The sequence below is a fragment of the Copadichromis virginalis genome, linkage group LG3 (genome assembly GCF_057382275.1).
Source record: "Copadichromis virginalis isolate Kocher_CV1m ecotype Utaka linkage group LG3, C_Virginalis_male_GT1.1, whole genome shotgun sequence".
In the NCBI taxonomy this organism is placed as follows: Eukaryota; Metazoa; Chordata; class Actinopteri; order Cichliformes; family Cichlidae; genus Copadichromis; species Copadichromis virginalis.
The window spans coordinates 44740133-44754509 of NC_140620.1; the positions used below are offsets into that span (position 1 = coordinate 44740133).

General features: G+C 40.9%; 1 long non-coding RNA gene across 1 annotated transcript; it reads right to left on the reverse strand.

Moving 5' to 3' along the window:
- Positions 1-11183: 11183 nt before the first annotated feature.
- On the reverse strand, positions 11184-12697 carry LOC146714962 (uncharacterized). The gene is made up of 5 exons (XR_014919316.1): positions 12637-12697; positions 12491-12542; positions 11554-11651; positions 11316-11452; positions 11184-11232 (listed from the first exon to the last, which is right to left on the reverse strand). It is a non-coding gene; the product is annotated as an uncharacterized LOC146714962 (long non-coding RNA).
- Between the last annotated feature and the right edge of the window lie 1680 nt (positions 12698-14377).

Genomic DNA, 14377 nt, shown 5'->3' on the forward strand with positions numbered 1-14377 from the left:
TTATTTTGAGCCGCAGGCTAAGACGAGGCTTTAACAATGTAACAGATAGCTTTAAGAAGGCCTTAAGCAGTTATGACTATTTTATACACAATGCATATCTGTGCTTATTAAAGAGTTGGAGCTCGGTCAATTAATTGGGGGTCGGAAGCTTTGTTCGGCGCGATGTTCGGACAATCTATTGTGCAAGTGACTTGGAGCCATAGAAGGAATTGCAATACATGCTTACAAAACACTTATATATCAGATCATTTTATATTAAGGTTTTAGTAGAGGTTCTTGGTTAAAACATTTATTTAGTAAAAGACATACACATAGTCTCAGTGAGCTTCTGGTCTGGTAAAAGGTCAGAAGTGCAACAGGTGAATTGAGAAAGAGCATTTGAGGACGAGACACAGACAGTAGGTGAAGAGGTGACACAAAGAGCATGTGAGGTCGTGACACACACACATAGAGTTAAATTTATTCAGAGGAACCGTTTCTTGGTGTCTCGGCAAGAAAGAGGAACAATTCATTTTAAGATAAGAACGGAAAGTACCAAGCCATGAAAATAGAAGATGATTTTCTAGGTGAAAAGTCATGATGATGTTGATCTGATCTATGTATAAAATGTACCGGTGACGCATGAAGGGGCGTCAGTAAATAAACCCTGATGTTATAAAATAATTGTTTGTGCTTTAGTAAGTCGAAGATCAATTGCTGTGTTCAGTGATCTTCCCACATGTGAATTAAAATCTTCGTTTGACTTCACCCGGCCGGACCAGTGTGGTTATTTTTCGATCACCTCTTGTACCCTTTCTCAATATTGAATCTTAACACCTGCTATATACACAGAAAATCTTGTTAACAGCCACACAGTTTGCACATAGTAATGTTCCCCTTTAAGCGCTTTAACATACTTAGATTTAGCATAAGATATAAACCCATTATAACAATGTGTCCTCACTAAATTATACATTTCATGTCCAAATCTGCACTTCTAAACAGACCTGACCACCTTATTTAATTATCCTGTTACTTTACCATTGTATATTTCACCAACTAATTCTTCTCAGTCTCTGCTATGTTTCCTCCATTGAAAGCGTCTGACACACAGCCACACAGGAATCTTCTTTCTCACCACTCATTTCAGCTAATTTGCATACTGAGTCATATCTCAAGAACTTACCGTGACAAGAGAAAGGTGTATTTAAATCTTACCACATTATTAAATTATTTTCTTTTCTTCCAAGAGTAATCACTTGTTTTGCTCAATCGACACGAACACTTCCAATTCACTATTTTAAAACTACTTTAATCTTTTAATCACTTTTTCATTTTCACCAACATCACTCTCTTGTCATGAAACTTTCCTGAGTTATTCCTCAACTTCAGGGTTTGTGTGTTCACACTGTTTTAACACTAATACACAGACTCACATGCTCAACATGCTGTCTAATCTTCATGAGCTCTCTCGTAGTTGTAAGGTTAATGCATTTTCTGTTTGTGTGTGTGATTTTGTGTGTTTCTTTTTGCAGTGTTTCAGACTCCTTCACAATTTTCCCACTTGAGCAGTCAGTTTTTTCTTTCCCAAATTTGCTAACCCAAATTTTGATTTCCCACCTTAAATAACAGCATTCCTTGTCTTCAGCGTGCTCAGCAGAGCTCATCAGGACAATTAACAATTTTCCACACATATCACCATTCTTTCAGCTCAGTTTTGCAGCATCATTCATGCAATACTCTCATCATCGTCTCACTCACACCAGCTTTTCTCTCAAAACAATGTGCACCTCAAATCATTCATCCAAATAACAATTTTACACTTCACCTATACATTCACACATTTATATATATAGCAAAAGACTGCCACTGAGTGCCAAGATAAATTATTCCATTACCATATCACAACTTCACTTCATCTTCCTCTAGTACTAGTCATCCTACCATTTCGACTAATTTAAAAGCATCTAAGCCCAGGTTCACCCACCTTGCTGGTCAATTATAGCCGTTATCTGCCCGGGACAATGACCCGATTGCTAAGTCCTATCTTAATTTAAAAGCGTTTCCCGCAGTTCGACAGGAACCCCACCCCAGCGTCCTGTTGGCGTCTGGAGCTTTACGTAAGGTTACCTGCAGTCCACGTTTGAAATGGTCACGCCCAAGGGCCCCCCTCTGTCGGTCAAATGGTGCAAGAAAAGTGGTACTTGATCACTGATTATTAACGACTGTCCCTACCTGTCACGGGTATCACCCGAATTAACCCTGTCACCTGCAGGAAATTGCAGCGCGTCCGCCGCAAGATGGAGTCATAACACTCATAACATTTTGCACCGCTAGGAAGTCCAACTTCCCGTTCTAAGTACTTTAAATAATTCTTCGCCTCCTTCGCAACACCTTCAGCGTTGCCTGGTCCTGCCTTGCCTTCGCCTGGACTTGCCTCGCCTGGTCCTGCGGATGACTCACCACTTCCTCGTCCACACCCTGCATGGCCGGCCTTATCTTGACATCACCGGCCGCTTTCCAGGCCACTGGCTGGGCGTTGTCGCCGCCGCTGCCTTCTGCACGGCCAGCCTCCGGACCAGCTCAGTCGTCTCCTTCCGACCCCCTGAACTGTTCACACTCCTGTGCTGTCGGCCTCCGGGCCAGCCCCCTGAGCTGTCCTGTTTTGGACCTCGGTTCTGCTGACCTCCTGGTCTGCTCTTTGAACTGGTTTTTCTTGGGCTCCAGTGTTTTTTGATTTTGGACTTGTGTTTTGTTTTGAGACCTTCAGATGCTCCTGTTTTGTGGTTGTTGTTTTTTTGTTTTTTTTGTGTTTCTCTGTCTGATTTCAGTGTGTTCTGTTTACGTTTCCCCTGCCTCATCAGCTGTTATGTCTCCCAGGTGTGTTTCCCTCCTGTGTCCCATCCCCTGATTACTGGTGTGTGTACTTATAGTGTGTGTTCCCTCGTCCTCGTTGCTGGTTCGTCTGTGTTATTCCCCTCGGTCATTCTGTGTATTTTGCCCCGTCTTCCTGTGCATTCTCCCCGCGTTGTTCTCTCTGCAAGGTACTCTTGTTCATGTTCATGTTTTGTTGTTTAAGTTTTAGTTTTCCCAGTTTAGAGTGTTTTCAGTTCTGTTTCTCGCCACCCTTTCTTTTGTGTTGTACATCACTGTCGCAATAAAGCTTGCTCACCTCAGAAGCCACCTGCATTTTGGGTTCTTAATAATTCACACAGTTCTGTACATTACCGCAATGAATATTAAATGAAACAACTCTAATAGCCATATACATTGTAGGTCAACATATGAAACAGAATTTCAATTTCTCAGAACTGCAGAAAAATGTAAGTAATAACTTGCAGTTGCATTTCTCTAACTTTTTATTATTATTATTTCCCCCCACCAAACCCCCTTTCCCTTCCCCCTTTTTATAGTGTGTTTATTTGGAATATATATCTGGACAATATTTTGATCGTAGGGAAAGAAACAAAGAACAATCAAAACCAATAAACAATAATGCACAACCCCCCTCCCACAAACAAACAAACAAACAAACAAACAAACAAACAAACAAACAAACAAACAAACAAAACCCAGTTGGACAAGTGGAGGCAGTTGATCCAATCTTGGTGGGATGCCCACCTCTTAGATGTTTACCTAGGGAAGGAGAGTTATTTAGATAAAATCTCTGTTCAGGTCTTTAATGCACTGGCTCAATCTGGACCAGTTTGTTGAATCTGTCTCTTTGAAGCCGCAAAGTATTGTAAAATTCTTGTATTCCTGGTACGTCTGTTTGCAGCCAATTCCTAGTCAATGTTTTCTTAGCTGACATTAAAATAATTCTCAGTAGGTATTTATCTGCTGGAGTGGTTATATTTAGCGGTTCCTTGCCTAAGTACATTTGTAAGGAACCAAAGGGGATGTGGGCACACATTCCTGGTTTGCTACCAGTGAAGGCTCTTCCCTCTCACAGATTAATTGCTTGGCGTAGTCTAAAAGGTCTGGGTCAACTATGTGCAGCACATGTGCAGAATGAAAGACAATATTGAAAAGATGTTCACTTTGAATGTTAAAAATAAATGAATAATGACAACACTGTTCTAGAACCTGTATAAGAAGCAGTCAGTGTTTACAGATGTTATTACAGAAACTTAAAGATGGAAATATCACTCAAACATTTAGATTAATTTTTAGCCTCTTGGTGGCGCTGTCACTTGGTGTTCGCTCGCTCTGTGGTAGAGTATCACTTCCTGTTCCTGCTCAAACACAGTGGTGTTTCTGAGTAGCTTATTTGCTTAGCGATTTAATTAACAACTTTTAAATACATTCTTCTTTCATAGTATAATCTTCACGTGCTTCCTCCGAAGCACACTTTCTGTGTACTCACTACCTAATTTATAGCCAAAGTATTCACTCACTGTCTCTGTACTGTCTCGCTAGCCTAGCTTAGCTCGTAGCCGACTCATTAGCACCATGGCTACTTCACCTGTCCCTCCTGCACTTTCTTGCTCATTGTGTCAGATGTTTAGTTACTCCTCGGCCTCCTTTAGCAGTAATGATATCTGTAACAAATGTAGCATATTTGCAGCGCTGGAGGCCAGGATTACTGAATTGGAGACTCGGCTTCGCACCCTTCATTCACCCGCAGCTAGCCAGGCCCCTGTAGCTGGTGCAGCCGAAAATAGCGTAGGCCCCGCTAGCTGTTCCCCGGCAGGTCCCAAGCAGCTGGGGAATCAGGGCGGCTGGGTCACGGTGAGGAGGAAGCATAGTCCTAAACAGAAGCCCCAGGTACACCACCAACCCGTTCATGTGTCTAACCGTTTTTCCCCACTCGGCGACACACCCGCCGGGGGTCAAACTCTGGTAATTGGCGATTCTGTTCTCAGACATGTGAAGTTAGAGACACCGGCAACCATAGTCAATTGTCTTCCAGGGGCCAGAGCAGGCGACATTGAAGGAAATTTAAAACTGCTGGCTAAGGGTAAACGTAAATTCAGTAAAATCATAATTCACGTCGGCAGTAATGACACCCGGTTACGCCAATCGGAGGTCACTAAAATCAATATTGAATCGGTGTGCAACTTTGCCAAAACAATGTCGGACTCTGTAGTTTTCTCTGGTCCCCTCCCCAATCAGACCAGGAGTGACATGTTTAGCCGCATGTTCTCCTTAAATTGCTGGCTGTCTGAGTGGTGTCCCAGAAACGATGTGGGCTTCATAGATAATTGGCAAACCTTCTGGAGGAAACCTGGTCTTGTTAGGAGAGACGGCATCCATCCCACTTTGGATGGAGCAGCTCTCATTTCTAGAAATATGGACAAATTTATTAAACCCCCCAAAATATGACTATCCAGAGTTGGGACCAGGAAGCAGAGTTGCAGTCTTACACGCTTCTCTGCAGCTTCTCTCCTCCTGCTACCCCCCCAAAAACCCATCTCCATAGAGACTGTGTCAGCTTCCAAAAAGACAAAAAACAAACTAAAAACCAGCAACAAACAACTTAAACATAAACAATCACAAAGAAAGAACAATACAGTATCCACATCTGAACCAAAGAGTAAAACAGTGAAATGTGGATTATTAAATATTAGGTCTCTCTCCTCCAAGTCTCTGTTAGTACATGACTTAATAATTGATCAACAAATTGATTTACTCTGCCTTACAGAAACCTGGTTGCAGCAGGATGATTATGTTAGTTTAAATGAATCAACACCCCCGAGCCATTCTAACTACCAGAAATCTCGAAGCACAGGCCGAGGGGGCGGTGTGGCAGCAATTTTTCACACCAGCCTATTAATTAATGAAAGACCAAGACAGACTTTTAATTCATTTGAAAGCCTGATGCTTAACATTGTCCACCCCAGCTGTGAAACTCAGAAACCAGTCTTACTTGTTATCATCTATCGTCCACCTGGGCCTTACACAGAGTTTCTGTCTGATTTCTCAGACTTTATATCTAATTTAGTTCTGAGCTCAGATAAAATAATTATTGTGGGTGATTTTAACATCCATGTAGATGCTAAAAATGACAGCCTCAACATGGCATTTAATCTGTTATTAGACTCAATTGGTTTCTCTCAAAATGTAAAAGAACCCACCCACCACTTTAATCACACCCTAGATCTTGTTTTAACATATGGCATAGAAACTGAACATTTAACAGTGTTTCCTGAAAACCCTCTCCTGTCTGATCATTTCCTGATAACATTTACTTTTACAATAATTGATTACACAGCGGTGAAGAGTAGACTTTATCAAAGTAGATGTCTTTCTGAAAGCACTGTAACTAAGTTTAAGAATATAATCCACCCACTGTTATCATCTCCAATGCCCTGTACCAACACAGAGCAAAGCAGCTATCTGAACGCTACCCCAACAGAGGTCGATTATCTTGTTAATAATTTCACCTCCTCACTACGTACGACTCTGGATACTGTAGCTCCTGTGAAAACTAAGGCCTCAAATCAGAAGTACCTGACTCCGTGGTATAATTCTGAAACACGTACCCTAAAGCAGATGACTCGTAATCTGGAGAGGAAATGGCGTGTCACAAATCTAGAGGATCATCATTTAGCCTGGAGAAATAGTTTGCTGCTTTATAAGAAAGCCCTCCGCAAAGCCAGAACATCTTACTATTCATCACTGATTGAAGAAAATAAGAACAACCCTAGGTTTCTCTTCAGCACTGTAGCCAGGCTGACAAAAAGTCAGAGCTCTTTTGAGCCAACCATCCCTTTAACGTTAACTAGTAATGACTTCATGAACTTCTTCACAAATAAAATTTTTATCATTAGAGAAAAAATTACCAATAATCATCCCACAGATGTAATATTATCTACAGCTACTCTTAGTACCATTGATATTAAGTTAGACTCTTTTTCTCCAATTGATCTTTCTGAGTTAACTTCAATAATTACTTCCTCCAAACCATCAACGTGTCTTTTAGACCCCATTCCTACAAAACTGCTCAAAGAAGTCCTGCCATTAATTAATTCTTCGATCTTAAATATGATCAACCTATCTCTAATAATCGGCTATGTACCACAGGCCTTCAAGCTGGCTGTAGTTAAACCTTTACTCAAAAAGCCATCTCTAGACCCAGCAGTCTTAGCTAATTATAGGCCAATCTCCAACCTTCCTTTCATATCAAAAATCCTTGAAAGAGTAGTTGTCAAACAGCTAACAGATCATCTGCAGAGGAATGGTTTATTTGAAGAGTTTCAGTCAGGTTTCAGAGCTCAGCACAGCACAGAAACAGCTTTAGTGAAGGTTACAAATGATCTTCTTATGGCCTCTGACAGTGGACTCATCTCTGTGCTTGTCCTGCTAGACCTCAGTGCAGCGTTCGATACTGTTGATCATAATATCCTATTAGAGCGATTAGAACATGCTGTAGGTATTACAAGTACTGCGCTGCAGTGGTTTGTATCATATCTATCTAATAGACTCCAATTCGTGCATGTAAATGGAGAGTCCTCTTCACACACTGAGGTTAATTATGGAGTTCCACAGGGTTCAGTGCTAGGACCAATTCTGTTTACATTATACATGCTTCCCTTAGGCAGTATCATTAGAAGACATAGCATACATTTTCACTGCTATGCAGATGACACCCAGCTCTATCTGTCCATGAAGCCAGATAACACACACCAATTAGTTAAACTGCAGGAATGTCTTAAAGACATAAAGACCTGGATGGCCGCTAACTTTCTGCTTCTTAATTCAGATAAAACTGAGGTTATTGTACTCGGCCCTGAAAATCTTAGAAATATGGTATCTAATCAGATTCTTACTCTGGATGGCATTACCTTGGCCTCCAGTAACGCGGTGAGGAACCTTGGAGTCATTTTTGACCAGGACATGTCCTTCAACGCACATATTAAACAAATATGTAAGACTGCTTTCTTCCATTTGCGCAACATCTCTAAAATTAGAAATATCCTGTCTCAGAGTGACGCTGAAAAACTAGTTCATGCATTTATTACTTCCAGGCTGGACTACTGTAATTCATTATTATCAGGATGTCCAAAAAACTCACTGAAAAGCCTTCAGCTAATCCAAAATGCTGCAGCAAGAGTCCTGACAGGGACTAGAAAGAGAGAGCATATTTCTCCTGTTTTGGCTTCCCTTCATTGGCTTCCTGTTAAATCCAGAATTGAATTCAAAATCCTGCTCCTCACATACAAGGTCTTAAATAATCAGGCCCCATCTTATCTTAATGACCTTGTAGTACCATATCACCCTATTAGAGCGCTCCGCTCTCGCTCTGCAGGCCTACTTGTTGTTCCTAGAGTATTTAAAAGTAGAATGGGAGGGAGAGCCTTCAGTTTTCAGGCCCCTCTTCTGTGGAACCAGCTTCCAGTTTGGATTCGGGAGACAGACACTATCTCTACTTTTAAGATTAGGCTTAAAACTTTCCTTTTTTCTAAAGCATATAGTTAGGGCTGGACCAGGTGACCCTGAATCCTCCCTTTGTTATGCTGCAATAGATGTAGGCTGCCGGGGGATTCCCATGATGCATTGAGTTTTTCCTTTCCAGTCACCTTTCTCACTCACTATGTATTAATAGACCTCTCTGCATTGAATCATATCTGTTATTAACCTCTGTCTCTCTTCCACAGCATGTCTTTATCCTGTCTTCCTTCTCTCACCCCAACCGGTCGCAGCAGATGGCCGCCCCTCCCTGAGCCTGGTTCTGCCGGAGGTTTCTTCCTGTTAAAAGGGAGTTTTTCCTTCCCACTGTCGCCAAAGTGCTTGCTCATAGGGGGTCATATGATTGTTGGGTTTTTCTCTGTATCTATGAAGCGCCTTGAGGCGACTTTTGTTGTGATTTGGCGCTATATAAATAAAATTGAATTGAATTGAATTGAATATGAAGCCATTTTAGTATTGACAGTAGAAATTCAGAAATCTCTTATTGTACTACAAGTAGGCTTCTTAGGAAGACACAAAAGAGAAAGCACATTATAACAGTTTTATGCTCATTACACTGGCTTCCAGTATATTTTAGAAAATTCATTTTAAAATTTTAGAAAATTCATTCAAAGCTCCGAATCGTGAAGCTCCTGCCTTAATTTCTGATCTTATAGAACCCCACGCTCCCTCTCCCAGCCTGTGATCATCTAATCAATGCCTGTTAGTAGTCCCACCAGAAGACCAGAGGCAATAGATCTTCCAAAGCGGTGGCTCCCAGGTCATGGAATGCTCTGCCTCCATCATTACGTTTCCTTGATTGTATTTATTCTGTATGTTCGATTGTGCTGTTTTATGTTTATCTGTTTTATATTATTGTGAAGCCACTTTGTGGTTTTTATTAGGGCTGGGTATCGTCACTGATTTCTAGAATCGATTTGATTCCGATTCACGAGGTCCCGAATCGATTCGATCCACGATTCGATTTAATTCAATTCAATTTAAATCTGGGAAATTTTGACAGTCAGAAATATTATAATTCAGATAAGTACATTTACATATTTTTGTATCTATAAAAAGGAAGCTGACACACGCAAGACTTTATCAAAGGTGTGAGCGTCACAGCAGATGCCTTTGTGTCAAAGTACCTGAAGATAAAACACAGAAAAACATGAAGGTGATTTTCCTGGCCTGGGATTTTATAAAAATATTCTGCAGTACATCAAAAACGAAAGAAAACCATTAATCAACATATGAACATTACCTCTGAAGTTACAGCGGTTTTATTAGAGACACAGCTAAGCGTTTTGCATTTTGAATAATTTTAAAAAGTTTAAATTTGTTCAGTATTGAACAGCAGAAATGAGGTTTTCTTTTCGTAAGAATGTAAAAGGGAAAAAAACAGCGGCCGACAGCGCTGTAAGCAACAGTAGACTGGTGCGTAACAAGCAAGCGAATAATGACAAAAGGGAAACTGTTCTTGAAGTACAGAGAGAGAGGGAGAGAGAGAGAGAGAGAGAGAGAGAGAGAGAGAGGGAGGGAGAGAGAGAGAGAGAGAGAGAGAGAGAGGGAGGGAGGGAGAGAGAGAGGGAGGGAGAGAGAGAGAGAGAGAGAGAGAGAGAGAGGGAGGGAGGGAGAGAGAGAGAGAGAGAGCTGTGCATTGCGGTGGAAGCAAAACAGTAAAAGTCAGAGTGAATTCATGGCGATGTTTATGTGAAGCGTAGTTTGGATCTTCTTTTGCTGCTGGTTCGGTCAATATTGTTTGGAGAGAGATCAAACTAACAGCTTTAGAATCGGCTCATAAAGGGTGTGAACACAAAGCGCGGACCCGCCGACAGATCAGAATCAGCGAGCTGTCGGCTTTCAGCCCCGACCGTGAAAAAGGCGACATCTAACTGATTCTGATCTGCGGGTCACGCTGTGTGTTTAAGTCTTTGTGCAGAATCCGTGTACCTGCTCTCATTTACTGTCTTAGCTGTTTGGTGGTTCTTGAAATTTTGTGAGATGTCACCAGAGATTCTGGCATTTCGGGCAAAATAAATTTATATTAAAAAAATCGATTCAGGATTTTAATGAATCGATTTTACGTTATCCAAGCCAGAATCGATTTTAATCGATGAATCGATTATAAAAACCCACCCCTAGTTTTTATCCTGTGAAGAGTGCTATATCAAAGTAAAAGTAAACTAATGAAAGTTAAAAAACAAAACAAAAAAACAAAAAACCCACAGGCTTTCAAATGACATACCAGGAGGTGGTGAGGTAAACAGAAGGTCGGGTTTCCCAAATGGACCAGGTGCATTGCGTTGCTTGCGGATGTCATGGGTGTTCCAAACTGTTTGCTCCGTTTTTAAGTCTCTTTGAAGCAGTGGCAAGTGTGAGTACTGCAATCAGTTGCTATGAAAAAGGAGAATTAAAAAATTAATATGTTCATCTGCTTCTTTGAGGTAGAATAAGTAAAAGCTAAATTTTAATCAGTACTCAAAAAACAAAGGCATTCCTAGACCACATACTTTCATACTGCTGCTTGATTATTTTTCATGTCTAAAAATATTGACTTACATGTGCACAGGATTGTCCAGTTCAAGGATCCCAGACTCCATCATGGCCTACGCATGTTGTTTTGAAAAAGACATAAGTTGTGAAGGTGAGAATTTCATTAGTGAAAAGGTACAGATGTACATAAACACAGATTCTGGCCTTGTGTTTTCAGATAAACTAATCCATCGTATGTTTAACAAAATTTTGATGGCTAGTCTTTGTTAATAGGTTTTACAGGTGAAAGATTTGCTTTACCTCAAATGTTGTCAGCAATTTCTTAATCCATGTCCGCTTTAAAATACTGTTGAAACATTCAGCTCTCTAAACAACAGAAGCATGACATTATCAGTTTTGTTGTCAGGTTGTTACTTTAGAAATAGTCATTTACCAGCTTAAAGACATACCTGGTTGTGCACTGATGTCCCCATTCTGAAGCACCTCCATGCCTGATTCCCAAGATCTCGCATGTGAAATGCCATCTGCATTTGACCCACAACAAGGTTCTCCTTTCCTCTGTCCCCCCGAATCATTTGAGGACAGCCTAAAGACACAAACTGAAGATAATTAGTGAATGATGAAAAAATAAATTTATTAACAAAATGTAATCTTTTTTAACCCCCCATTTTTTAGTATATTGCATACCACCCTGTTCTTGAACAGCCTCAAAGAAATATCTGGCCACAAAGTTTTGTTTGCGGTTGGATGTGCCCACCTTTAGCCATAGAACCTTCCTGGAAAATCTGAAAAGAAAGAAACAGAAAAGTGGCCACTTGTACATATGATTTAATCATGTTTTGGCACTATGTTTGGTTTTTGTTACATTCCCCAAGAGTATGCTGGTTTTCCATTGTATTATGTCTAGGCGTTGTTTCTGGTTCCTCCGGCCATTTTGACTGCCATAGTTGTGTAGACTTACATGCCTTTGGAATTGAATGTGACTCCTGACTGTGTTCAAACTGACGCGAGGGGAGAGCTGCCTTTTGTTTTGTAATCCCTTGTATTCTCCCGTTTATGTGTTGGTTAGGTAGGTTATCGTAAATTGTACATTTTATTTTCTTTGGAGTTAAATTCTGTTTACTTTATATCAGGGATGTTTTGTTTGTTGTGTTGGTCTTGGCCCTCCCTGAAATTAACTGCCAGTCTGAAATGGAACTTTAAGACTAGCAGGAAATAAGCCTTTTAAAAACCGCCATCTTGAATCCTCCTTCACTATTCATACTTTATCTCGGTCCCTTAGACCAGGCTTGGCCAACTCCAGACCTCGAGGGCCAGTGTCCTGCATGTTTTAGATATCACCCTGGGTAAACACACTTGAATAAAACGATTAGTTCATTACCAGACCTCTGGAGAACTACAAAACATGTTGTGAGGGTAATTTAGCCATTTGAATCAGCTGTGGATCAAGGACACATCTAAAACCTGCAGGACACCGGCCCTCGAGGCCTGGACTTGCCCATCCCTGCCCTAGACTACTCAGGAGAGATAACACCTCAGTTTACCGCACATCCTTATCTTGAAGCAACTTTGTACTATCACTGAATATAATAAATTAAGTAGCGAATGCCATATTCAAACCTACCCATCAATCCCCAAATGTATCCACATTCCAAAGAACTTCAGTTTATCATTGCCTATATGAAACAACAAATAATAATTACAATTTGTTTCAACAGAAGTACCATCAAAACATGTTTGGAAGGTTAATTGAAAAGATAAAATAAATACCATCAATGTGCCATGTGTCATTTGGACCACGGCTGATGTAATTCCGACGGGGAATTTTTTTTTTCCAGGAGATCTCCTCTGTAGACCGCTTGCATCCATATACCTCATTATATTAGCAACATCGTCTCTACAGGGAGTGCAGAATTATTAGGCAAGTTGTATTTTTGAGGAATAATTTTATTATTGAACAACAACCATGTTCTCAATGAACCCAAAAAACTCATTAATATCAAAGCTGAATGTTTTTGGAAGTAGTTTTTAGTTTGTTTTTAGTTTGAGCTATTTTAGGGGGATATCTGTGTGTGCAGGTGACTATTACTGTACATAATTATTAGGAAACTTAACAAAAAACAAATATATACCCATTTCAATTATTTATTTTTACCAGTGAAACCAATATAACATCTCCACATTCACAAATATAAATTTCTGACATTCAAAAACAAAACAAAAACAAATCAGCGACCAATATAGCCACCTTTCTTTGCAAGGACACTCAAAAGCCTGCCATCCATGGATTCTGTCAGTGTTTTGATCTGTTCACCATCAACATTGCGTGCAGCAGCAACCACAGCCTCCCAGACACTGTTCAGAGAGGTGTACTGTTTTCCCTCCTTGTAAATCTCACATTTGATGATGGACCACAGGTTCTCAATGGGGTTCAGATCAGGTGAACAAGGAGGCCATGTCATTAGTTTTTCTTCTTTTATACCCTTTCTTGCCAGCCACGCTGTGGAGTACTTGGACGCGTGTGATGGAGCATTGTCCTGCATGAAAATCATGTTTTTCTTGAAGGATGCAGATTTCTTCCTGTACCACTGCTTGAAGAAGGTGTGTTCCAGAAACTGGCAGTAGGACTGGGAGTTGAGCTTGACTCCATCCTCAACCCGAAAAGGCCCCACAAGCTCATCTTTGATGATACCAGCCCAAACCAGTACTCCACCTCCACCTTGCTGGCGTCTGAGTCGGACTGGAGCTCTCTGCCCTTTACCAATCCAGCCACGGGCCCATCCATCTGGCCCATCAAGACTCACTCTCATTTCATCAGTCCATAAAACCTTAGAAAAATCAGTCTTGAGATATTTCTTTGCTCAGTCTTGACGTTTCAGCTTGTGTGTCTTGTTCAGTGGTGGTCGTCTTTCAGCCTTTCTTACCTTGGCCATGTCTCTGAGTATTGCACACCTTGTGCTTTTGGGCACTCCAGTGATGTTGCAGCTCTGAAATATGGCCAAACTGGTGGCAAGTGGCATCTTGGCAGCTGCACGCTTGACTTTTCTCAGGTCATGGGCAGTTATTTTGCGCCTTGGTTTTTCCACACGCTTCTTGTGACCCTGTTGACTATTTTGAATGAAACGCTTGATTGTTCGATGATCACGCTTCAGAAGCTTTGCAATTTTGAGACTGCTGCATCCCTCTGCAAGATATCTCACTATTTTTGACTTTTCTGTGCCTGTCAAGTCCTTCTTTTGACCCATTTTGCCAAAGGAAAGGACGTTGCCTAATAATTATGCACACCTGATATAGGGTGTTGATGTCATTAGACCACACCCCTTCTCATTACAGAGATGCACATCACCTAATATGCTTAATTGGTAGTAGGCTTTCGAGCCTATACAGCTTGAAGTAAGACAACATGCATGAAGAGGATGATGTGGACAAAATACTCATTTGCCTAATAATTCTGCACTCCCTGTACAGTAATGTTAAAGATATTCCATTATCAAAGTACTCAGATGCAATG